The following is a 27787-nucleotide window of genomic DNA, read 5'->3' on the forward strand; positions in this document are numbered from 1 at the left end:
CTGTGGCGGGTTAAGCAGAGGCTCCAGACAGCAGCCCAGCCCCACCGCATCCCTTCCTGAAAGGACTGAGTGGGGCAAGGGCCAGGAGCGGCAGGACAGGCTACAGTCTTCCCGCCTTCCCCACAAAGGAAAGGGCACAAAGCAGGGAGGGGTCTTCTAAGACCCAGGAAATCAGAACTGCTCACATATGTCAAATCTTCCAGGGGTTTTCATTCCATAAAGAAGAAACTTACTCTCACAGAGTATATTTACCCTCTATGATACTTTCAAAGAACAAGTCTCCTTGTCCAACTCCCTCAATCACAGAAAAAAGAGGAGACAACATTTAGTAGCATTCCAGATAATTTGTGCCAATTTAGATGATTCATGCATTGCTCTCCCAGACTAAATGGTCTATGGCCAGTGCTCTCAAGTCAACAAGGGTGCAGAGAGCAAGACCTAATTACAGATCTGAGTCACTGTCTAGAAGCGCCCTCAGCCCAGAGTGCCACCCCCCACAAAGGCAGCACTTCATTTTGAGTTATAAAAACCCAAGGCCACAAAAGTCCTTTTATATATAAAATATATGTATTAATAAGAGGATACCATCCCACAAGACATGCAAAAAAGAGTAATAGTTCACAGAATTGATTTTTCAAAAACCTAAAATTCAATTTCCACAAGAGATGTTACTGTTTCCCTTCCTGTAACATGAATATAATACATATGAATTAAGGGGGAAAAATCTTTTGTTAAACATTTAAGCAAAGTGATACTATGGAAAAAAAACACAGAAATACTCTTCATTGTCATAAATCTTTCTCTGACACTTTATCAGTAATTAAGTTTCCAAGTTGAAAACATTAATGATTTCTATTCAGTTTATGGAGGCAACATTCAAGCACGAACACAGGGTAACATGATCCTCCAACAATAAAAGAATGAGTTTATTGAATGCAGAGTTAAACAATTTAGGATACATTTCAGACAAGAAGACAGACAGTTCATTCCTTTAATCCCAGCACGTTGGGAGTCCAAGGTGGGAGGATTAGTTGAGGCCAGGAGCTAGAGACCAGCCTGAGAAACATTACTGAGACCCTAGCTCTACAAAAATATATAAAAATTATCCAGGCATGGTGGTGCACACCTGTAGTCTCAGGTGGCAGGAGGATGGCTTGAGCCCAGGAGTCTGAGGTTGCTGTGAGCTACGATGATCTCATTATACTCTAGTCTGGGTAACAGAGTAAGACCCTGTCTTCCAAAAATAAAAAGAATATACAAAATGGTTTCTCAGACCATTTTGGGGTCATAAAGGAAATAAGGATATAGCAAAGCCTTCTGAGGAGGCTCCAAAGTAAGCAGGAATATAGACCCACTTCCAGGTCTGACCTCAGAGTCAGCTCATGGGAGCAGATGTCTCTTTTACAACCACCACCACCACCAATCAAGTACCAAAGTGACAAACAAACTGTTGTGCTTTTACTACAAGTGTATAATTTTTGTATGCTTTTTAACTTCAGGTAAGTTTAGATGCATTTTCTTATTTAAAATCACAAGAGAGCTGCAAGTAAATTCACTGAAAGAGACTATAAATTTGTTCTTAGACCCCTGTCAAACAATCTATTATTAGGCATCCTCGTGATCCGTAATAGAATGTGTTAGATTTTTAAATGGTTGATGAGTTTGAATCAACATGCTGCCAGCTTTTTATCTTATCCTCTCGTAATAAGCACTTTCCTGTGGTTCTTGATCGGCCATTGAGTTTACCTTCTGAATCTGCTTCTGCACTCCTGTGCAGGATACTTTCTGATCAACTGTGCCATAAACAAGCTTTTCAGAGTATGTTAGTTGCTACTGCATTTAAATGACTTCAGGCATCCCGGGCTCAGAATGCTCAGAACGCATGCTTTGGGCTAACTTAAGGTAAGCCTAGGGGTGTGGATGCAGAAAGAAAGGAATGCTTATAAAACTGTTGGTGGGACTGCAAACTAGCATAATAACCCTTATACCGTATGGAGATTCCTCAAAGAACTAAAAGTACACCTACCATTTGATCCAGCAATCCCACTATTGGGTATCTACCCACAAGAAAAGATTTTTCATCAAAAAGACACCTACACTCAACTGTTTATTGCAGCAGAATTCATAATTGCAAAGATGTAGAATCAACCAAGTGCCAATTAATTCATGAGTGGATAATAAAATGTGGTTTATGTATGCCAATGAGCACTACTCAGCCATAAGAATGGATGAATTAATGCCTTTTGCAACAATTTGGATAAAAGTGGAGACCACCGTCCTAAGTGAAGCATCTCAAGATTGGAGAAATAAATACCGCATGTACTGACTACCAAACTGGAACTAACCAACGAGCACACAGGTGCACAGATTAGCAAAACTCGGTGGAAAGCACCCAGGGGGAAGGGGGAGAAGAGGAGAGGCAAAAACCTGCCTCCTGGGCACAACGAACAGGCGCACTACTGCCGGAACTCAAGTATTATAAAAGCAGTCCATGTAACCCAAAACATGGTACCCCTTAATATCTTGAAATTTTTTAAAAAGGCAAGGCTACACATTTTTCTGTATTATGACAATTAGCCATCATTCCTACAAAATCTACTTCTGTTCTTTCTAAAGTTAAAAAGCATACAAAAATCACATACACGTAGTAAAACCACAACAAACGCACGTCCACACACACATAATCACCAAAGATACTTTTCCTCTGGCTTTTGAGACAGACCAAAATCAAATGTAAAATCTGTGTGGACAGAAGCAAATGAAGCCCTCCCAGCAACCCTGACAAGCCACCCAAGGGGAACTCGCACAGCTGAATCAGAAAGGATGGTGTCGACCATTTTTCTTGAAAGTGAAATAACTCACCATAACAGAGTCTACCTCTGAATTTTCAGTGACCTACATAATAAAGACCCACAAACCAGGATGGTGGTTCCCTAAGGGCAGAGAAAGGGAAGGGCCATCAGGGAGGATTACCCTGATAGAACTGGTAAACTTTCCATTTTACTAGTACGTTGGAGGAAGAGGTCCATAAGGATGTCTGTCATTATTATGCCTTACACACTTTTTTATTTGAAACATTTCTATTAAATTTTTCAAAAATAAAAACAAACAAGGAATCAGAAGTGTAGGTACCAACTATTCTAAGAAAATGCTCAGAACAAATCTGTAATGCCAAAAACACCTACAAGGGGGTGGTTTTATGCCGGTAGCCAAAGACCCTTCTGAGCATTCACAAACCAAATTGGCTGAGTAAAAACAAAACCTGCTGGGGAAAAAAAGGGAGAATCTGAAAGTGATATATTTTATTCTCTTGCTTTTGAATCCTAAATCACTACCCACTAACTACTGAGAGTGAAGGGTATGCCAGTTGGCACCAACATGCTCTGCCAGTTTAATTTAATGGTATTATTTTGCCTCACTTTGCAATTACTCCCACATTCCCCAGGGAGAAACTAATGGATTACTAAAAATAAAGAGGAGATTAAGTGAATCACTTAGGATGTTTTGGCTCCCAACTCAAACTGGCTTAAACAAAAAGGAAATGTATTGGCTCAAACATTTGGACATCAGAGAAGGGGCAAGCTTCAGGGCCAGTTTCCCTGGGATTCTGGACTCTGTCCTCCACCCATTGTGGCTCCTTGCTTGGTCTGGAAGCCAGAAGACTGCAGCCGTGCCAGACCTCACACCAGCATACAACACATCCAGAAGACAAGAGGCTGTATCTTCCTGCAGCTCTGTCCTAAGTATGAGAAGAATCTTGCCAGAAGCTTTAGGCAAGCAAACCTACATTGGAGTCACACTGGGTAAAACAGGACTTCAGGACCATCCCTGAAACCAACCGCAGGCCAGGTAACACTCAACATGGCCAACGTAGCCGGAGTTCAAGAGTCAGTCATGGACAAGGCAGGATGCAGGGACAGAACTGCTGCTTCCCAGGAGTGGAAGCAGTTCCTCACCTCCGTATCTGAGGAATAGCTGGGATGCATGAGAAGGGTCCAACCTTCACGTCCACACTGTGTCTACAAGGAACAGCCGTAGCAGTAACAGGTGTTACAGAACACGAAATAAACCACTGTGGTGACCTATGTGTATATAAAGCTATAGACTCAAAATGCAGATGAACAAATGAGTTGATCTCTTTGATAAACGCAGATGTCAAAAAATTTTGTTCCTTTATTTTCATGGGTCCATTTTGAAATTTAAACACAGAAATTCCACACTTTAGAAAGCAGGTAAGTCATGGTAGTATGGGATAGTACTTACCATATTCTTGTGCCATGGCTACATAAACTCAGACAACAGCATCCACGCTACTAATGTATAACCTAAAATAAAGAAAATAATTGTCAAGGTACGTGAGAAATTTCACTAAAATACAATAGCTACATAACTCCCACAAATGTCTTATCTTTATTCTTAATGAGGCAAATCGGCCTCTCTAAGGTAAGCAGTTGCACTTAAATTATACATTACAGAAAATGTCTTCAGCATTAGAGTATCTCTAACTATTTCCTTCCGTTTTTTTGTTTTAGACACAGGGTCTCTCTATGCCCAGTCTGGTCTCAAACTGTTAAGCTCAAGAGACTCTCCTGCTTTAAGCCTCCTGAGTAACGGACACCAGGTGTACACCACCACCATGTTCACCCAAACTTATAAAAAATCACCAGCCTCTATTATAGATATGATCCATCAAAAACCAAAACACGTTCAGGTACTAGAGGGTGTTAGAAAGAAAATCCCAACAAAATACATTTTTATCACTTAACATTGCCCTGGAATGCTATTTATAAAACTGAAACAACAACAACAACAAAAGGGGAAAAACAGATTAAATGTATCTCAAAATCACAACAAACAACTAACCTATTCGACCCAGTACTACTTGAAGCTAGAAAAATCAGCTTCATTTTCTAAACTGCTAAACTCAGGGATCTGAGGAGACAGTCCTGAGTGGGGGGGAGAGGGGGAGTATGTATCTGCTTCAAATATGTGATGCAGTTATCATCCGAGATTCTTAAGACCCTGAAATCACTTTTAATATTAAAAAGTGAAAGATAAGAACTCTGTCCCAGTTAAGACTCTAGGAAGAATAACAATATAATGAACCATATTCTCAATTAGAAGGGATGGGAACACATAAAAATCTCACTCAGCTTCAAGACACAGGGGGGTTTTCAGGTGGAGGGATAAGGCTGAGGAAAACCATGCACACATCTACAAACTCTGTCTAACTGCACTTTCCTTAGCACACGTGAGATCTATCCACACTAACTGTGATTAGCAAAAATTAAAAAAAAAAAAAATGTTTTGAGACAGAGTTTTACTATGTCGCCCTCAGTAGAGTGCCGTGGCGTCCCAGCTCACAGCAACCTCCAACTCTTGGGCTTAAGCGATTCTCTTGCCTCAGCCTCCCAAGTAGCTGGGACTAGAGGCGCCCACCACAATGCCCAGCTATTTTTTTTTCTGGTGTTGTTGTAGGTGTCATTGTTGCTTGGCAGGCCCAGGCAAGGTCTGAACCCACGAGGCCGGGTATATATGGCCGGCTCCCTAACTGCTGATCTACAGGCGCCGAGCCAAAAATTACAGTTTTTAAACCATTAAAAGAATAAAAGTGAAAGCCTCAAAATACAGTATTTGTAACACATATATCCACCAAAAGACTCCTTCAGACTATATATAAAAATGCCTTACAAAACAGTAAGAAAGGCCAGATGCAGTGGCTCACACCTATAATCCCAGCACCTTAGGAAGCTAAGGGGGGAAGGGAGGGATTGCTTGAGGCCAAGAGCTTCAGACCAGCATGGGCAATATAATGAGACTTGGTCTCTACAAAAAATAGAAAAATTAGCTGGATGTGGTGATGTGTGCCTATAGCCTCAGGTACTCAAAAAGCTAAGGCTAGAGGATCACTTTGAGCCCAGAGTTTGAGGTTGCAGAGAGCAATGACCAGGCCACTCCAGTCTAGTTCAGGCAACAGAATGAGACTCTGTCTCAAAACAAAGAAGAAAAAAGAAGTATGGGTTTGGCTGTGTTGCAATAAAACTTTATTTACAAACAGTCAATATGCAGGGTGTGTGGTTCCACCTGCTCCACAACAAGGAACATAAATGGGCCATAACTAAGACAAGAATATTGATGAATCTCACAAACATAATGCTGAGACAAAGAAGCCAGCATACACTGTAGGATTCCAGTTTATAAGGTTCAGAAGTAAAACCATGTAAGTCCTCTGCTAGGCATATACCCAGATGATTAAAAATTATTTTACAACAAAGACATTTGTACCAGAATGTTTATTGCAGCCCAATTCATAATAGCCAAGACATGGAATTCTAATTCATGGAAACAGCCCAAGTGCCCATCGACCCATGAATGGATTAACAAATTGTGGTATATCTACACTGTGGAATACTATGCAGCCATAAAAAAAGGAGACTTCACAACTTTTATGTTTACCTGGATGGAGCTGGAACATATTCTTAGTAAGGTATCTCAAGAATGGAAAGAAAGTATCCAATGTACTCAATACTACTATGAAATCAATATATAACCACCTACACACTCGTACGAATGGCAAAACATAACTATAGTCCAGAAAGTAGAAGGGAAGAGGAGAGAGGGGAGGGGAGGGGGGATATGGGAGGAGAGAAGGTGTTTGGGGGGACCTCACCTAATGTGCATGATGCAATGGTACATTTCAAAACTATTAAGAAATGAATCGGGTGGCACCTGTGGCTCAAAGGAGTAGGGCACTGGCCCCATATGCCAGAGGTGGCGGGTTCAAACCCAGCCCTGGCCAAAACTGCAAAAAAAAAAGAAAAAGGAAAAAGAAATGAATATAATATAATTATGATGGATGTGTTACTTAAGTTCAATGTAAGCATTTCACATTGTATATTGAAGCAGTACCCTGAACCCCATAAATGCATCAATGTACAAAGTTATGATTTAATTAAAAAAAAAAAAAAACCATGTAAGTCAGAATGGCGTTGGGAGAAGGCAGAGACAGAGAAGAGAGGGGAGAATTTGGGTGGGCTAGTAATAGTGGATTCCCTGAGTTGGAGTGTTTCATGGTTATGTTCAATTTGGGAAAACTCATTAAGGTGTATACTTCTGATGCACTGATCTTTCACTTTTACTAAAAAAATATATATTTTTCACTAATTTTTATAAATAAGGGACATGGACCACATTACTAAGTGGCTGCTTTCTCAGAATTCACTATCCCTGGATATCAAACAGTGACGCGAGGGCAAGCAAGCCTTGTGCCCTCACAAACCGGGTTCCCAAAGCTTCTGCCTCATTGGCAGGGTGATACCTGCATTGCAACTAAACCCTCCTCCCAAGTTTCACGTAGGATCTCAGTGAATGCGCTATGATTAGCACACACAGAAGTGGGGCAGGAGGTGAATGAAGTACAGAGGGAGAAAGGACAGTAACAGATGGGTGAAGAGACGGGAGAAGCGAGACCCACATTCTAACGTAATCTGCCGAGCAAGCCACACGAAGAGAGAGTAACGGAAGAGCTTAGAAACACAGTAGGGAAGGTCACGGGACTTGTCTTTTGGAAAAAAATGACGACACTTTTAAAGCACATTAAGTCTCTTAAAAGACCGATGAAGGGTTTTATTTCCAATACAACGATTTCTTCCAATCTAACAGACTAAATGGACAGGAAGTTTCAGCTTTTCGCATGAAGAACCAAACCTGACAGATGATAGACTCTTGACTTTCTAAACCTACGTTTGCAACAATTTCCATACCTTGATTTTATCATCACTAAACACAGTCAACTACATTTCATATTAAAATTTAAAATTTAATTAGCTATTGTAATTTCCCAGGGATCACAAAAAGTCATCAAGTTACCCAGGTGGTGGCAGATACATGAGGAGAGAGAGAGAGATTACCCAAAAGTCAGAGACCAGATGACCACAGGCATCACCTCAGGAAGATCTGCATCCAGTAACATAGGCTGATCCCACGAGTGACAGGGAAAGGCATAAAGAAAACCTAACTGAAAAGAAGTGCCATCAATTCAGATCACTGGACCGCAAGCAACCGGAGAAGGTGCTAGATATGCAAAGGCAATGGCCCGGTTCGGTTCGAGAGCTCACAGCACAGAGAAGCCGGCAAGCCTCTGTAGCAATGGTTTCTATTAAATGTAATAAAAGTTATGAAACACACACCAGTGCGATGGGAGCTAGAAATTAATAGGACAGAATTATTAAATGTAGGAGGAGTCAGAAAAGGAAGTCTTCCCATAGAGGTTAGAACAGAAATGGGCTTTGAAAAATTATAGACATGGAAGAAAGGGAATAGAAACATCGCTCTAGGCAGAGGGAGAGAATGTGTGCAACAGCATGAAGGCATGAATGAGTCACTGGTACTGAAGACAAAGAAGAGGTCAGAGGCAGGCAGAGTATGATGTGCAGCTAACACTGAGAGCGCGGAGGGATGGGGCCATTTCCTTAAGAACATCCGGGAGCCAGTGGCATGAGAATTAGGGGAATGAGAACAGAGGGGAACATGACTCCAAATGTATCTTTTAGTATAGTTTTGACAGTTATAATCATGGTATTATCTCCCAAAATAAAAGAGCAAAGAATTAAAAATAAACCAGTATTGGGGAGGGGTATAGGGGGGAGGCTAAAGCAAAACACCAACAGTAACTAAATGAAGGGCATTACAAATATAAAACACAACCACACTGAAGGGCGTGTAAAGGAACTAACCACTACACCAGTATTCTGACTACCCTGAAGCGAGACACAAAGAGGAAAAGCTAGAATGAACTCACATTTTTTTTTTAGAGACAGAGTTTTACTCTATCACCCTGGGTAGAGTGCCGTGGTGTATCATAGCTGAAACCAACCTCAAACTTTAGGGCTCCAGTAATCCTCCTGCCTCAGCCACCCAAGTGGCTGGAACTACACGTGCCCACCACAATGCCCAGCTAGTTTTCTATTTTCAGTAGAGACGGGGTCTTGCTCTTGCTCAGGCTGGTCTCAACTCCTGAGCTCAAGCAATCCACCTATCTCAGCCTCCCAGAGTGCTAGGATTGCAGGTGTGAGCCACTGCACCTGGCCAAATTCACAGTTCTTAGAATGTATTTCAATAGATAGGCACAGATAGAAGCAGGAACGTTTATATATATACACGTATTTTCCAGCTCTGTGCTGTGAGAGCACCTAGGAGCGACTACACTACTGGTTTCCAAACACTACCCTTCAATAAAAAGACCCAGAACTATTTGGAAAATGTCTAGCTGCAATACTGGGCCAGGGAAACAACCAAACGAGCCTGGAACATTTTATGGTACCGACAAGTAAGGAAGTGCTCAGAAAAGAGGGACGTTTACAAAAAAGAAAATAGAACCAAACTGAAGGGGCCATATCTGAGACAATTTAAATAATGAAATTAAAAATTACATTAATGGACTATAATCCACAAACACCTACAAATCCATAGTGGTAAAAATAAACTACTGAATGCATAAGTAAATAGAAAAAAGGCCAAGTTTTCTTATCTAGGAATTTCAACTGATAAATGGAGAAAGACTAATAGAAAAACCATCATTTGACTAACACCACAGATTAAAAGAGACAAAAGAAATCCAAATAAATGCAAAGTTTGACCCTAGATTAGATCACAGTCAGACAAGAGGCATTACTGGAACAGGTGACAAAATACAAGACGGTGTGGTGATTAGCAAATAGTATTGTATCAATGTCAGTTCTTGATTTCAGTAATTTTACCATAGTTATATAAGATATTAACATTTGAGAAAGGTGGGTCAAGTGTATATGAAAGTTGTCTGACCTATTTTTTACAACTTAAAAGATATTGAGTTGTTTTCTTTTTTTTGAAAGACATAGCTAGATGAGAGGTTGCAAGTCATAATCTTCTTAATCAAAACCTTGGTTTCGGACCTGTTCATTTTCTTGATCTGGGGGCTGGCTTCGTAGCTGAGTTCAATTTTTAAAATTTATTCACTGTCCACTTAGGATCTGTGCCTCTTTCTGTGCATATGCTGTATTTCGAAATGGCGTTTATTTTTTTTATGTTTTAATGACACTTTTCCTTGCTTTAATATTTGTCTTTTTCTGCTTTTTGAAATGAGCTCTCGATTACAAAATATCAAACTACACTCAAAAGAGGGTGTAGAAAAAGCCAATCACTGGCATAGCATGGAGAAGCCCACAGGTAAGGACAGATAGCAGCAGTGGGTAGCAAGAGGTGGGAGGTGATTGAAGTAGTGGTTACAAATGTTCACAGGAAGCTAAAACTAACAGGTTGTGCCCTAATGCTAGCATGGGTTAGACTAGTCACTACCTTGGTGGGTGGCCTCAGTGTATTTCAGTTCAGATTCTACACAGCAATACAATTTCTTCCAGTTAAGAGTTCTTGGCTTGCACTGATCACAGGGTGACTGGAGGGTATTGGACCAGTCCTTAGTTTTTCAAAATGCTGTCGGAGACCTGATAAATGTATTGAGAGACTTCAGGAGCTCAACACTTCAGTGACAGCGTATAATTGGGGTTTCCTGGCTGGATACGTAGTTCAGCCAAAATCCAAATGCCATTAGTGAGCTTCAGGGATTGGTATAGCATGTCCTGCCCTTCCACATTCCTCTTGGCAATAGTATAAACATTGTTGTTTTGCAACTTGCTGGAAACAGTGTGTCAGCATTTAAATGACATTCCTTAATCTGAAACTGAAGTTCATTTTCATTGGGAATATCCTCCCCCAGGTGGCCAATGGCATTTATTTTTTAAAAAGAATGAATGGTAAGTAAAGATACAAGCAAGATTATCACAGAAAGAATACTACTCTTCTCACTGAATCCTGCCAGGTGCCCCATAATTTTCATTTGTATTGCTGCCGATGATAGTTGCTTTGGCATCTGTCAGGCATCCCCACTGTGAGGTGACTTACTCTTTCCCTGTTGTATTTCCCAGTGAGGCACTTTGAAGCCACGCAAATATGCCACTCCTCATCAAGCTTTCAGTAATGCAGGTATCCATTCCTACACTGATATTATTCATTTATTTATTCAGGGGGTTATAATTCATTACTATTACTGTTTGCTACAATTATTCACTACTGTTATTTATTTGGTGGTCCAACCTGCCCACCTTTGGCCAGTGGAAACCCCTTCCAGATGCCTTCTAGGTCATTGGACATGAACCCATCATTTTTTGATTGCTGTCTCACAGTTTTATACCAGGTATTGTTGATGTTTCCAAGACATATACAATTAAGTTCACCAAGAGATAATAATATAATTCCCCATAGCTTTGAATGCAATATTGAACTCATGACAAACACTAGATTAAACAAAATCATAGATCTCATTTGTTATTTATAGAAGACAGTACTTAAAATTCCCAAAGTCCAATTAAAATATTTGGAGAAGGCATCTTTCTCATCAAGGTTTTCCAAAAGAAAAAAAAAAAGTATTTTAAAAACTGTTTTAAAAATCTGCTGTTTTCCTAGTCAGCTATAGGGACAGGTGAGACTGCTTCTCTTAGGGTCATGCCAATTAGACTGTCAATCATTTAAATATATATAGAAGGACAGTGTAATTTTCAACCCCCAATATTAAACTTTTCAAATCAGTATAGCTGGTTTAAAAAAACAAAAACAAAACACAACAAAAACTTCATATTGCTAAACTGACTTGGTTAAAGAGAGGTACACTCGGTAGCCTAGTAACCAGAGCAAAGGTCCTTTACCCCATTTACAGTTACATTTTAACCATCTGAAAAGATCATAAGCTACACATTTAAATGTGGCAACAATGATACTATCCACTTTTCTTGGGTTTAAATGTTCTGTTATAGTGTTCAGAGTTTAGAATTATGGACCATATTTTAGTCTGTAACAAGATCTTGAAAACACATGGCAAGTTACATAGAGACATCAAGTGACAGTTCAGGCTGATTCCGCTCTAATTCATTGTTTGCTTTCTAACTCACCATTTCAAAAAGAGCAGTTTCATAGCCCACAGAAGAGATTTTTCTTTTAAGCAGAGGTGGCAGCTTAAGAAAGCAGCGATTATAGAGGTTAACATTAGAAATGAACTGCTACACTGTACACTAGGGACACGTTTCAGCAAACCTTAGTTTTCATACTCAAAGGTATGTATTGAGTTTATCAGCCTAACAGCCACTGAATCTATTAAACCGTAATTTTGCTACACTGAATTCTCTCCTTTCCCTTAGAGCACACTGAATACATCAGAATGTGATGTTTGCTTTCCTCTCCACAGTAACAATTGTGCATTTGGACTGAATTCTAAATAACCACGTTCTTTATGAAATTTTTGAAATTCAGCCAATATACAGTATTTCACTAAAAATAAGCATGAAGGAAAGAGGCTTGTAACTCATAACTGTCATATTTAAGTACTCAGAATGAGGGAGGACGAGTTGGGTCAACACACACAGACCTCACCACCGCCACGTGGGCCCCACTGTCACTAAGAACAGAATGGTTTTTAAGGACTTAAAGTACAAACATTCCTCTGGATGTCTGATGGCACCAGCGTCTGTGGTCTGAAGGCATTGATAGAACACTGAACAATCACCGTCGTCTATCTAAACTGGTTTAGACTACAGTAGGTGTGGTAGTTAGTTTTGTATGGTAACTTGGCACTGCTATAGTACTCAGTTGTTCAATCAAACTTTAATCTAAGTGTGGCTGTGAAGGTATCCTGTGGTTAATGTTTACCATGAGTGGTCTTTAAGTAAACACATTATTCTTGATAATGTGGACACGATGCATCTACTCAGTTGAAAGATCTTCAGAGCAACAAGTGAGAGTTCTCAAAGAATAAAGTCGGTCTCAAGCCTGCCCTACAGATTTTTCACTCGCCTGCCTTAACTGAGTCTATTCCTTCCTTAAAATCAATTTTACTCTATCTATATGTGTGTACATGTGTATTTACACACACAGTCCCACATACACATCTCTTATTTGGTTCTGTTTCTATAGAGAACCTTGACTGATACCCAAGGCAAAATGAAACACTGTGTCTTCCACACACCACCAAGAAATTCCACTATCAAATGTGGGTGTGATTGAGGTTTGCCCACACCAACCAATTCTTTGATTTTTGGCAGACACTGACTGGAAGTCCTACAATTCAATTCAATGCTGACACTCTCTCCCTGGAGTTAGCCGAGATCCCACAAGACTGTCCCACTTCAGACACCAATGCCAAGTCTTCTGACGGACAGGCAAAAAATGGGGATTCTCATGACCCCTCCTTGGGATCTATATTTCCTAGAATGGCTCACAGAACTCAAGAAAGTAGTTATTGTATTTACCGGTTTGTTACAAAAGGTAAGGCTGAGAAACAGCCAAATGGAAGGCGTGTGCAGGATGAGGTTGAGGGGAGCACTCTGAGGGTACAACCCTCAGGCACGGCCACGTGTTCACTAACCCGGAAGCCCTTTGAACACCATCTTTTAGGGATTCTTACAGAGAATGGAGGCTTTACCAGGTAGGCATGATTGGTTACATCACTAGCCATTGGTAAGTAACAGCTCAAACTCCAGCCAATTTGTACTCCACAGAGGTAATAGGATGGGGCTGAAAGTTCCAAACCTCTAATCAGAGTTGATTACCCTGGCAACCAGGCCCCAATCTGAAGCTACACAGGAGATTTCACCCACCAGTCATCTCATTAACATACAAAAAGACGCTCTGATACCTCCAGAGAGTTTAGGGGTCTTAGAAATTCTGTACCACGAACCAGACACTACGACTAAATACAGGGTGGCCATAAAGTCGTGTGCAATTGCACAAAAGATGCTCTTACCACCCGTATCAGAAAAGTTCATATGGGTTTTAGAAGCTCTGTACTGGGAAGCAGAGAACTCCACACCTGAGCTGGGCTGTCAAGGTAAGTACTTCCACAACTCGCTCTTCCGACCTTTTCATGCTAACTCTGTGTCAGGACGGTGTCCCAGGTGTTTGACTCCGACTGGTCACCTGGTTGTTCATAACCAACATTAAATGGCAGATGCTATTATTATCCGTAATTCTCAGGAGAGACAGAGGAGGTAAAGACATAATTCATACAAGGTAACACAGCTACTAAATGGTACTGGATCCCAAACAGGAACCCAGCCCTTGATTTGAGCTACTGAGCTATATTTCCCTGACAGAACAACAGGGCAGAAACATTCCAAGTCAAATAACCTCATGAATGCTGTCATAGACATATTTAAAGTAAGTGAGATTTGTACATACAGAGAAGGGATTGAGGGGAACTAGCATCAGCAGACAGCAGAAATAGAAAGGAGAGCAGGGAATAGGAACGTGGCATATGGAACTTTAAACTACTCTTTCTGTTTTATAAAAATACAAAATTGGGAACATTTCACCAGATTTCTGATCTGTAACTAAATGATTCCCATGGTCCTGAATCAATAAAGTTTATTCATGCTCATAAATGTACAATATAAATCCCACATTCACATGCCTCACAGCACTCTGGGTGATTGACGGTCATGCTACAGCACAGGAAAAGTGACATTTAAGTGAAAAGGACGACGACTATATACTTTCGTTTAAACATAATATGGCTCAAAACAAAATACTTTTCTATTGAACAAAAATCAGAGGCTAGAATATTTTCATTGAAAATATTAAATTTTTTATTTACTCCTTTTTTTAAATAAGATGAGGCCTCACTATTTTGCCCAGGCTGATCTCCTCCTGTCTCAGCCTTCTGAGAAGTTAGAATTACAGGTACCCGCCACCACATCTGGCTCTGCAAAAAATATTAAACTTTTAAAAGAAATGCGAATTAACTATCACTTATGGCAATTTTAAGTATATCTTTGAAACTTTTCTGTAAATCAAATTACTACAAAATAGAATTTAGAAAAATAAATACATATAAATGACAATTTCATTGGTATTTCAACCTCAACACATGGGTTGTCTGGAAAAACATTAAATAAAAATACTTGGAACATTAATGCATTAAGCATCTTTGGCAATTACCATAATACAACTGAAGACTCCAAACTGGCATACTCTACAAATTTTGAATGTTTTGCAAAAAAGGAAATCAACTTTGCCAGTCAATAAATTTATTAGACCCTGCCTATACTCCTGGAAATATGTTAAGATAATTGAGTCAGTGAAATCAGCATCTTAAAATGTTTCTTCAGCATAATCAGCTTACAAGGGTGGGATAGCAACTTACTCACAAAACATTTTTGTTTTGTTTTGTTTTGTTTTGCTTTTTGAGATGGGGTCTCATTCTGCCACTTACAGCTCACTGCAACCCCCAACTGCTGGGCTCAAGCAATCCTCCCATCTTGGCCTGCCAAAGTCCTGGGATTATAGGTGTAAGTCACCATACCCAGCCTTACTCAGGAAATACTTTAAAAAGTGACTGAATATATATCCTGGGTTCAGCATCAGGGCCAAATTAGGTACCAGGCCAGAAAATTCCATCATGATCCTTCTAGTTGCAAAGCTTTGTAATTGACTTTCACATATGTTGTTCTAAGCATAAAATGAGCTGTGCCATCAGAAACTCCAGTTCTGCCAATCTTTAAGTAATACTACCTATACCAGTTGAAGGTAAACTTAGTTCATATAATATATATTAAATACATTTTTTTAAATGGAAGTCTGAAACATGATGGCTATAAAATTTCATATCATCAACTGGGACAGATGTTATTAATACATCATATAAGAAATTCCCACTAATTCTGTCCTACCCAAAAGGGAACATGCATAAGAATTAAAAACTTCTGGGATTTTTATCACTGAGTCTTCTACAAAATGTAGAACAAATGAACATTTTCTGATTATTTAATATAAGCAATCTTCAATGCTAGGAGAAATAGTTCCTGCTCTCAAAAATATTACAGTATTCCAAGGAAAACAACATAAAGAACTTCAAAATGTGGCAGGATATGATATTAGAGAAGTTTTATGAGAACACAAGGATGATAAAAACATTCTATTAACTGAGAAGTATAATAAACCATAACTATATTAGCACTATTGGAAACAAAAAATACTTTCTTTGGACTAAAAGAGCCAGTAGGAAAATATCTCATTGGTACTTAATTTAGTTCTCTGTAACTTTTAAACATTGACAGGTTTTTCATATTTAATAAACTCTACACAAATAGCCAAGAAGTTTTGTTTCTGGGCCTTTAAAATATCAGACTTCACAAAGGCCCATAAAACCAAGAGGCAAAAAAAAAGCAACTGTCTTTGAAAGAAAAAAGGTTTTAAAAAACAATTACGGCTAACACTACACCATTCTTCTTTTTTAAAATTTTACTTATTTATTTTGCATTGAGGAATTCTAATTACTTGTTAGCATTCCAGCATGCAACACAATGCAAAGAAACAAAATTTAAAGTTTTAAATTAAGCTTTTATAAAAATTATATATATATATATAAAACCATGCAATTTCCCCCCCCCCCCCCTTTTTGAGACAAGCTGTCGCTCTGCTCTCTGGGCTGGAGTGCAGTGGTATGATCATAGCTTACTGCAATCTCAAACTCCTGGGCTCAAGCAATCAATCCTCTTGCCTCAGCCTCCCAAGAAGCTGAGACTACAAGCAAGTGCCACCAAAGGCAGCTAATTCTTTTATTTTTTTGTACAATTGGGGGTCTCACTGTTGCTCAGACTGCCCTCGAACTTCTCCTAGCCTCAGGGGGCCCTCCTGCCTCAGCCTCCAAAAGTCACAGGATTATAGATGTGAGCCACCTCACCTGGCCAGCATGTCGGTTATATGTGTATAAGACTTTTCACAAATTGAACTCATCTGTGTAACTACTACTCAAGAAAGAAAACATCACCAACACCTCAGAGGCCACCTTCAGAGGTCAAAGCCAAAACCCATTATGACTTCTAGCACCACAGATCGGTGCTGCCTGGTTTTCAAATTGTCAATGGGAAAAGCCTGGGAATTTAGTACTTATTTACATAAAGTCATTAATGTACACTTAACATACATCTCTGTCTTCTTTCATTCAACAGTTTGTGAAATTCATCCATATTGCTACAGGAAGCAAAGTATCTAAGAGATATTGACTTGTTCTTAAATTAAAGGAGACTGGAGTCTATGCTGCACGGAATGGTCTCAACCTTCTAGGCGCAAGTGATTTTCTCACCTAGGCCTCCAGAGTAGATGGGACTATGGGCATGTGCCACCATGCCTGGCTTCCATTTACTTTTGATGAACCCACTGTTTTCTCCAAGTTTGATAGCAGCAGAAGTAATGCTGCTGTGGACATTGCTGGCACCCTCTTTGGGGCACACACGTGTATATTTCTGTTGGACACTACACCTCAGTGTGGAATTGCTGGTTAAAGGTTCTACCAGTTTATACTCCACTAGCAGTCTACACTTACCAATCTCTGTCATTTGTTATCATGGTAGGAATACAATATTATCATTATGGCTTTAATTTGCACTTTCCTTGTAAGAGTGGTTTTCAAAACCAGGCCTTTTAGCTAAATGAACACTTTGTGAACTGTCTATTAAAGTCTTATGTGTTTGGCCAGAGGGAAGGAAAGAGGAAGTGGAGTGTCTGTCTTACTGATTTGAAGTTCTTTTTACATTGTGTTATGACTCCTCTATTGGCTATGTGTGTTGCAAGTATGTAATATCTCATCCCATTCTGTGGCTTGCCTTTTGACTTTCTTAATGGTTTTTTCTCTTAGAGTCTCTGTCACCTGGGTAAAGTGCTGTGGCATCATAGCTCACCTCAAACTCTTGGGCTCAAGTGATCCTCTTGCTTCAGCCTCCTGAGTAGCTACAGGTGCCTGCCACAATGTCCACTTAGTTTTTTCTACTTTAAGTAGAGACAGGATCTCCCTCTTGCTCAGGCTGACCTTAAACTCCAGAACTCAGGTGATCCACTGGCCTCAGCCTCCCAGAGTGTTAGGATTACAGGTATAAGCCACCGTGCCCAGCCTCTTAATTTTTTCTGATGAAGAGAAATTATTAATTTTAATATAGTTCAAAATTTATCAGTTTTATCCTTTATATAGTTCATCTCAAAGAAATTCAAATATTACCCCAGACATAAAAATAGGAATGTTAGACTAATTCAACTGACACTGGTATGTTTATAATAGAAAGTCAATCACTATAAGTTTATACAAAATATAAACAAGTACATAACAAAGTTAGTATTACTATTCAATAAAAGAAAATGGGGCATCATTTTAGTGTGAAATAATTAGAAACTAAATCCCTGATTTCTGATGAGATAAATCTTACACTAATAACCTCCATCCCACTCAGCAAAATTCTAAATTTCTACTCTCATTCAAACAATTTTTTATTTTTTACTTTTTGGAAACAGATTCTCACTTCATTTCCCAGGTTAGAGTGCCATGGAATCAGCCTAGCTCACAGAAACCTCAAACTCCTGGGTTCAAGTGACCCTCCCGACTGAGCCTCCCAAGTAGCTGGGACTATAGATGCCCACCACAATGCCCAGCTAATCTGTTTTCTGTTTTTAGTAAAGATGGTCTCGCACTTGCTCAGGGTGGTCTCAAACTCCTGAGCTCAATGTATCCTTCCTCCTCACCCTCCCAGAGTGCCAGGATTACAGGTATGAGCCACCACACCTGCCCATATTCAAACAATTTTGAATAGTGGCTTTTAAAGATAGGTTTTGCTTGAGTATCATGGAGATAATAAAAGGGGCCAGACGTGGTAGGTCACTCCTATAATCCTAGCATGCTGGGAGGCTGAGGTGAGAGGATCGCTTGAGCTCAGGAGTTTCAGACCAGCCTGAACAAGAGTGAGACATCCCCCTCCAATCTCTACCCCCCCCCCAAAAAAAAATTAGCTGGGCATGGTGGTATGTGCCTGTATTCCAGCTACTCTGGAGGCTGAGCAAGAGGATTGCTGGAACCCAGGAATTTGAGGCTGCTGTGAGCTCTGATCAGACCACTGCCCTTCAACCAAGGGAATAAAGTGAGTTTTCTCAATAAATAAATAAATAAATGCCCCTAAAACAAATGACGACCCCTAATACCTCATAACTAAAATTAGGGTAATGATAATTTAGTACGTCAATCACTTTGTTTCTCCTTTTGCTTAGATAATTTCTATCCCGAAAAGAGAACCAAAAATAGCTAAGAAAAATAAAGCTGTTAGATTGATAATTTAAGATGATATTTGCATAATAAATTACCATATTATAATACATATTCCTAAACAAGAAACTTGCTTGACAGTATGAGACGTGCAAAGCAGCAAAGTACTTTAAACACTCAAGAATTTGGTCAACAATACACAAGCAGATGTGATGCTTACATAAATTATGTACATAGGAATGATTTCCTTTTCTATTTTTGCAATCTTTGTATTTAACCACCAGGCCGCTAATCAAGTTTTATTTATAACAAATGCATCAAAATGACATGATGAATGTGGGAAAGAATCAACTCAAAACCCATGATTTAAACACTTCTATGCAATAATAAATTGAAGAATATACTTTCCCTTGTCCTTTTTCAGATTAGCGTTAATAAAAACCATTAATAATTCATATAGGTCCCATCATTTGACGAATCTGAAGAGCCTACAAGTATCCAACTTCCACAAAAAGCTTTTCAACAAAAATATGCCATACTACATCATCAAAAATTAATCTAAGTCTTGTAAACGGCATTTGATAACCCATGATTAAATAGCACAAACTGAAAAAAACTCCACTTCATCTTGTGTTGGCTAATCATAAACAGCAATACCTCACTCCCCAGGAAAGCTCCATCTGACACGTTCTACTCAGCACATCATAGCCAAGAAAAAAGAACCCGCATTGGTAGACAAATTATATAAAGGAAAAAAAAAAACTACCAAAATTTAGGATTGCTCAATAGCACCCACATCATTCTGAAAAACAGTGGAATACATACATATTGCAAGGCATATTGTGGATGCCGTTCCTAGAGCGCACAGACAATGCTCGGTGTAGACACACACACTCACACCTACAGGGCCCTCCTGTCAGCCTCCTGGCCCCACTTAGAAGGAGTACTAACACAGATGTCACAGAGTTCGTGCACTTTACTTAGAGAAGCGCTCCTGCTGCATTTACTGAGAGGCACTTCACTATTCTTTTTCAAACATGGTTCTAACAGACTTATTCATGATTATTTCATAAAAGCAGTAAATCAGAAAGAGAAGTGGGACTACTGCCAGAGTTAGGCAAGCCAACAGCAGAAAAAGAATTCTGATGGGGACAGAAGCAGCCCATACCACCCCAATAGTCCTTGAAAGCTTCCCTGTAATTCCAAACCAGGGAAAAAGAATTCTGATGGGGACAGAAGCAGCCCATACCACCCCAATAGTCCTTGAAAGCTTCCCTGTAATTCCAGATTGTTGTAATTCCCAACATAGCAATTATAGTTCACACAATCGCCTGTTATCAAGAAAATATTACATTCAGTGTACTTAAAATAATTTGGTTTAGGCCCAGCGCCTGTGGCTCAAGCGGCTAAGGCGCCAGCCACATACACCTGATCTGGCGGGTTTGAATCCAGCCTGGGCCCACCAAACAATAATGACGGCTGCAACCAAAAAATAGCCGGGCATTGTGGCAGGCACCTGTAGTCCCAGCTACTTGGGAGGTGGAGGCAGGAGAATCGCTTGAGCCCAGGAGTTGGAGGTTGCTGTGAGCTGTGATGCCACAGCATTCTACCCAGGGCTACAGCTTGAGGCTCTGTCTCAAAAAATAATAATAATAATAATAATTTGGTTTAACATAGAAAATTTAAAGCTTGAAGAGGACACTTTTACCAGAGGATATAAGGATAGCAAGTACATAAAAGATGTTTGAAATCATTGGCCATTAGGCAGCTGCAAATTAAACTCATGAAAAGATACTGCTATTAAAATGGCTTAAAAAAAATACTGGCAATACCAAGTGGTGGCAAAAACAATTAACAACAAGAACTCTCAAACATGCTTTGTGTTTCAGCAGTTTTTGGTAAAGAACTTGACCTTATGACTCAGAAATCACACACCTGGGTATCTACCCTAGAGAAATGAAAACTCAGGTTTTCAGATAAGCCACGTGTCCAATAGGTGAATGTATGAACGAATTGGTACGTCCCCATAATGGAACATCCAGCAATGGACAGGAACCAGCTACTGATACACTCAACAGCCTAGATGAATCTCAAAGGCACCCTGAGTAAAGCAGCCAGCCTAGGAAGATGACACAGTATGGCTCCATGTACACAAAATTCTAATTCAGTAACTTTCTCAAAAAGAAAAATCTATAGAAATGGAAGTGCCAGGAGTTATGGGTGGACAGAGAGATAATTATAAAGGGAGGGTTTGGGAGGGTAGGAGGTAGGTAATGAAACTCTTCTGAATCTTTACTGTAGTAAAAGTTGCAAGAATTCAAACATGTATTAACATTTCCAGAACTGTATACATGTATGCTAATTTAAAACTGTATAATCATTTGCAAAGAGTTTTTCTTTAACTCACTGCCATTGTGCATAAAAATAAAAAGGTATAAAAATGTGGCAAATTTGAAAAAAAAAAAAGCCATGAAGGAACACCTAACAGATTCTATCAAAACAGCCCTGAAAGATGGAAACATATATGCCATGAATAGTAACCCTAAGAGAGCTGAGCAGCTAGACCTTTATTAAGACAAGAAAGATATTACTGAAGAAGAAGGTCAATTTATAATGATAAAAGGGTCAAATCATCAGGGTGACCTAACAACTATAAACATATATATTATACATCCTAACAGGAGCGCTCCAAACAAAAGGAACAAAAATGAACAGAACTGAGAGGAGAGAGACAATTCATCAATAATTGAAGATTGCTAAATAACTGATAGAACAACGAGAATACACATTCTTTTTAAGGTCAAGGATAAACCACTTGCAATATCACAAAACAGGTATCAAATGTAGAAGGACTGAAATAATACAAAATAGTTTTACCAACTACAAATAATTAGAATTAACAACAACAACAACAAAAAAAAAGGACAAGAAATCTCCAAATACTTGAAAATCTAACAGTAGTTTCCAAACAACCCATGGGTCAAAGGAGAAAAAATAACAAGCAAAATAAAATATTTATTTAAAAAAATTTTTAAAGATGGGGTCTCACTATGCTGCCCAGGCTTGTCTTGAATTCCTAGGCTCAAGCAATCTTCCCACCTCAACCTCCCAAGTAACTGAGACTATAGGCACATGACCCTGCACCTGGCTCAAATTTTTAAAATATCTTTAACTGATTTATGGGATACAGACAAAGCAATGCTTAGAGAAAATTTTACAACTTCAAACTTAAGCTTATGTTAGGAAACAAGAAAGGTCTCAACCCGTTTCTACCTTAATAAACTAAAAAACGAATGTAAGGAAATGTTATGAAAAACTGTATGCCACTAAATTAACAAGTGAGATGAAATGGACAAATTCCTACAAAGACATAAATAACCAATACTGACTTAAGAAAAAACAAAAATTCGAAATATACCTATAATAAAAAACAGAATTAGTAATTAAAAATCTTCCCACAAAGAAAATCTAAAGCCTAGTTGGCTTTATTGAAGAATCCCATATAAAGAAAAAATAGTATCAATTCTTCACAAACTCTTTCACAAAATAGGGGAATAGAGAATACTTCCCAACTTAATTTGAGAAATTCAATATTACACCATACCAAAACCAGACAAAGACATCACAAAAAAAAGAAAACAATACATCAGTACTACTCGGGAAAATGGGGGGGCGGCGAGTGGGGGTAGGGGGAGAGGGAGGAAAGAAAAGATATAGAGAGGTCACAACAGAAAAGAAGTTCATACTTGGGAAAATAATTTTAAAGAGGTCTATTGTGAACCAAATTTGAGGACCATGACCACCCAAGAAGCCCTGAGCAAGTGGACTTGCTGTGTGTGTGTGTGGGGGGGGGGGTGTGACAGTTTGGTTTAATACATTTCATGGAGACACAGCTATAGGTAAAGTCATAAACTAAAACATGGAAGATTTGGCCCAAAAAGATAAGACATCTCAAAGTGGGGGCCCACAAGTTAAAGGTGGGTTTAAAGATTCTTTAGTTCACAATTGGCTGAAAGAGTCTGACTTTGTCTAATAGACCAGGAGTCAGGGAAAAGGAATATCTGAATCAAGATACGGGTCTGTTAATCAAAGACAGAAGTACAGGACATATGCCCAGACCCGAGTGGCTCGCTGTGTGTGTTTGAGGGCCTGCAGGTATAGCTTGCATAGCCTTAGGCCTGTTAATGAGTCACAGAGGACATCTCTAAGGGGAAGGGGCCAAAGTGAGGCAAGTCTGATCTCCTTTCTCATGGCTAGCAACTCAGTTTTAGGGGATCCCCTTGGCCAATAGGGAGGTCAGGCAGTCAGCTGATGGGGGAACCGTAAGATTCTATTTTGCTTCATAGAAAGAAAGAGAAAGGAAAGGGAAGGGCAAGGAAAAAGCAATGACAAGGCAGGCATCAAAATTGGAAAAGAAGATGTAAAACTAAGAGCCTTCTAAGTCTCAATTTTCTAGATTCTCAGCACCTCTACATACACTACCCAATCAGAGAACTCATGTATAAAAGCAGAAGCAGTGTGCTACTGCACACTAAAACAAAACCAGGGATTCCTTTCTGCCTGGGCTACCAACGTAACTGGGAATGCAACGTTCTTCCGTAAAATAATAAACAACAAAAGCTGAATCTATCAATGTAAAGACTGATAGAAGAAAATATTTGCTGAATTAAATTTTATTAATCTTAAAATATCTAACCATATTGTCCCAGCACAGACACATTTTAATCTTATCTTAATCCATCTGAGTAAAATTCTATAGACTTTTATCAGCTTCGCTCCCCCTGTTCTACTGACTATTCCAGGTGGGGAACGCTAACTCAAGTTTCCAAACTCAGCTACATATTCTGATGAGGACTAGTTTTTCACAGTAAAATTTTGTCAAAATACTTTTTTTTTTTTTCCCTGTTTTTGAATCAATACTGTACCCTGTGGAGATATAATGGTCTCCTCTGCCACCCTGGTAGATCACTTTATTTCACTAGTCCCTTGGAGTCACATAGACACACACACACAAAACATAACTTTGTATTTTTCACAAACATAGCAGTAGGAAAAAAAACCTCACATCTGCCCAAGTAGTTGTTTAAAAAGTACCTCTGCAGGGAGGGTTAAAGGGGCAGAATCATAAACTTGCTTTTGATGGAAAGTGAGATGGGAATTGGGGGACAATAGACAAGTTAAGGAGATTCCAGACTCTGCCCTCCAGGACATCGAAAAGGGATACAAATACAGGAAAAGACCCTTCGCTTCCCTCAACGAGAAAATAAAGAAATTTGCCTCAAGTTTAGGAATACAAATAGTCACTTCCACACCCACACATGGAGCAGGGAACCACCTTGGTGCAGTTTCATAACCAGAGGCAGAGAGAGGCAAAGCGCATTACCACATTTACCCACACCTCCCAGTCAGAGGGCAGATCAGGAATTGGTGCCTCAAACGCTTTCCTCCCAGACTGGCTGTCACACCGTTAAAGAAAGAGCTACTCGGTGGGTGTGGGCCCGGGCCTATTACACTGTATTGAAGTCTAAACCAGAGAACAGAGATGGTTTGTAGCCAGAGTTTATATTAACGTGATCTATATCTAAGAACAAAATTGCTCTCAGCCCCAACAGATGTTCACACTATTAACTAGCTCTATCTGTCAAGCTCTATCAAAGATTTATCTTAAATAAAAGGAACCCACTCGAAGGTCACATACAAACCCCATCTCTCGGTGCTGATTCTTTTTTTAATGAAACATCAAGTCGATCCTTTATACATGTAATATTGGAAAAACACGGCTATACTGAAATATAAAACTTCAGAACTAGTAAAAGCACCACCACCTTCCTAAATTCTCTCCTGCCTCATCTCCCCTTGAAACCTCAAGCAATCCACACTTGCTCCTTGCTGCCAAATCGTTTTTTGCAGCTGTGCCATCTGCCAAATCCTTTTTGTAGCAGTGCCATCCGGCAGCTAGCACAAAGAATTAAGCCAATACACTGCTTCTTTGAACTCAGGCCTGGTAGCAGCCAGTATTTCCCAAAGTAGCCAAACAAAGACCTTGCTGTCCAAGGACAAGAGTGTGGGCAGACGCTGGCTGCCTTGATCACTCGCCATTAGACAAGTTTAAATACAGTCAGACCACTGGCTGCAGAGGGGGAAGGTGCCGAATGTCCAGGACTGGAAGGAATCAGAAGAGCGTATTGCTGAGGCATCCACAGGTCTCTTCAGAAGTATTTACTGAGCACTTTCTCTGTGTTGAGCCCTGTTCAAGGTGATGAGCAGTGGGTAAGACAAAACCAAGGGCCCTCAAGGAGCCTACATTCTAGATGGGGAAGAAGACTCACTGAAGATCATCCAAAATGCAAAAAGCACAACTGTCAATTCTAGTTTGGGGAGGGAAAAGTAGCCGGCTCCTTCATACCCCCAAAACATCAGTAACAGATTACATACCTGGTCTCCCTGTCTCTGCAACACACCCTTACCTAAAACCACTCATCTGCTTCTCAGGACACTTAGAACAAAACTAAAAATCTATCCACCTTGTAAGGCGCTTCACTTACCCCCCCCCCCCAGACTATTATGCTCTGTTCCAGCCACACACCTCTAAGACCCTCACACACGCTCAGCTTTCCTGTCAGGACAGGGGTCTGCCAGAAACATTTTCCCACCTCCCAAGTCCCCACTTGGTAATCCCCACTCATCTCTGTCACAAGTGCTTTCTGCCACCCTCTCGCTCCTCTCCCACCCTTACACCACACACACCCTGAGGTAAATGGGGATATCAAGTAGATTCAGATAGTTCCAAAGAATTAGCTTTCATGTACAATTTGCTGAAAAATGTATCCCACAAACCCCGATTCTTGCTTCTTTTTCTTTTCCAATAAAACATCAGACTGGCCCTTACTACTTAGGAAACAACACCGCTATACTGCTTCTGCAGCACCCACTAGTACACGTGTGTAGTTTCTACTTTTGTGACCAAACTGTTTCATGTCTTCTCCACAGGGGTCCTCAAACTATGGTCTGTGAGTCGGTGTGATTGTATTGTTTCCGTTTCATTTATTTTTATTTTTATTTTGTAGAGACAGAGTCTCACTTTATGGCCCTTGGTAGAGTGCCGTGGCATCACACAGCTCACAGCAACCTCCAACTCCTGGGCTTAAGCGATTCTCTTGCCTCAGCCTCCCAAGTAGCTGGGACTACAGGCACCCGCCACAACGCCCAGCTGTTTTTTGGTTGCAGTTCAGCCGGAGCCAGATTTGAACCCACCACCCTTGGTATATGGGGCCGGCACCTTACCGACTGAGCCACAGGCGCCGCCCATCCGTTTTATTTTTTTACCTCAAAATAAGATATGTGCAGTGTGCATAGGAATTTGTTCATAGTTTTTTTTTTTTAAACGATAGACCGGCCCTTCAATGGTCTGAGGGAAAGTGAACTGACCCCCTGTTTAAAAAGTTTGAGGACCTCTGCCTTAGGCTGCATGGAGATAAGAACTGTGTCACTTTAGAGAAATACATCATCAGCAGAGCTAGAATGACTCCTGACACAATAAAGTAGACCAAGGGAGAAAAAAAACGAATGATCATCACCAATGGGAACAAACATAATAAAATAGCTCAATTTCCAAGAGCCACATTTAGTTTTGCTTGCATATTCTATTGTACTGAAAGTTTTACTGGAAAACAAAATTACTACTGATTAAGAAACTGCTGAAGATCAGCTAGTTGACACTTCCTTTCCAATGAGTTAGAAATATACTACGGGCGGCACCTGTGGCTCAAAGGAGTAGGGCGCCGGCCCCATATACCGGAGGTGGCGGGTTCAAGCCCAGCCCCGCCCAAAAACTGCAAAAAGAAAAAAAAAAGAAAAGAAATATATTACTGTGTGGATTTGATTGGGTTTTGATTTTTGTGTTTGTTTTGAGACAGAACCTTACTCTGTCACACTGGGTAGAATGCCGAGTGCCTTGTAATGGCGCACAACAACCTCAAATTCCTGGACTCAAGCGATCCTCTTGCCTCAGCCTCCCAAGTAGCTGGGACTACAGGCGTGCGGCACACCTAGCTAGTCCTTCGATTTTTAGTAGAGACAGGGTCTCACTCTTGCTCAGGCTGGTCTCCAACTCCTTAGCTCAAACAATCCGCCTGCCTTGGCCTCCCAAAGTGCTAGAATTATAGGCATAAACCACCATGCCGGGCCTTATTTTTGTTTTAAAATAGAAGTTCTGTCTGTCTGAAGGGAGGACTCTAAAGATTAAAAAAGGTGTTTTAACTACCTAAGCCCTCTTACAGAGCACTATAAAACTATTAAGATGTTTTTAAGCAAATTAAGCAAATATCATTGCTACTATGTTAAATGAGCAAGCTTCCCAGAACTGAAAATAGGCATCTTCATTTCTCCGAAACTACTAACTTTGAAAATGTTCTCTAAAGCACAATATGAGGGTATATAGTACACCCCTAGGTGAAGGGCTCAACTACAACTTGAACTTTCCCTTAGAAATACAAACAATGTAACCTAATCATTTGTGCCCTCATATTAATCTGAAATTAAATTAAAAAAGAAAATGTTCTCTATAATGTATGTACAATATAAGTAGCTAACACCTAAGGTCACCATTTTAAAGAAATTCCACTTTTTATAGATCCAGAGTTCATGGTACTATGAAAAATGTCTATTATAAGCAATTAA

The 27787-nt window shown here is 39.9% G+C and overlaps 1 protein-coding gene across 15 annotated transcripts in view; it reads right to left on the reverse strand.

Moving 5' to 3' along the window:
• The window catches only part of SIPA1L1 (signal induced proliferation associated 1 like 1), a 434009-nt gene that overhangs the window by 245995 nt on the left and 160227 nt on the right, over positions 1 to 27787 (reverse strand). For all 15 annotated transcript variants that reach the window (XM_053601212.1, XM_053601207.1, XM_053601214.1 and 12 more), the window contains one exon: positions 4264 to 4325. The gene's annotated coding sequence lies outside the window, so the exon portion shown is untranslated. The remainder of the gene's footprint in view (positions 1 to 4263; positions 4326 to 27787) is intronic.

Source organism: Nycticebus coucang, chromosome 9 (assembly GCF_027406575.1).
Source record: "Nycticebus coucang isolate mNycCou1 chromosome 9, mNycCou1.pri, whole genome shotgun sequence".
In the NCBI taxonomy this organism is placed as follows: domain Eukaryota; kingdom Metazoa; phylum Chordata; class Mammalia; order Primates; family Lorisidae; genus Nycticebus; species Nycticebus coucang.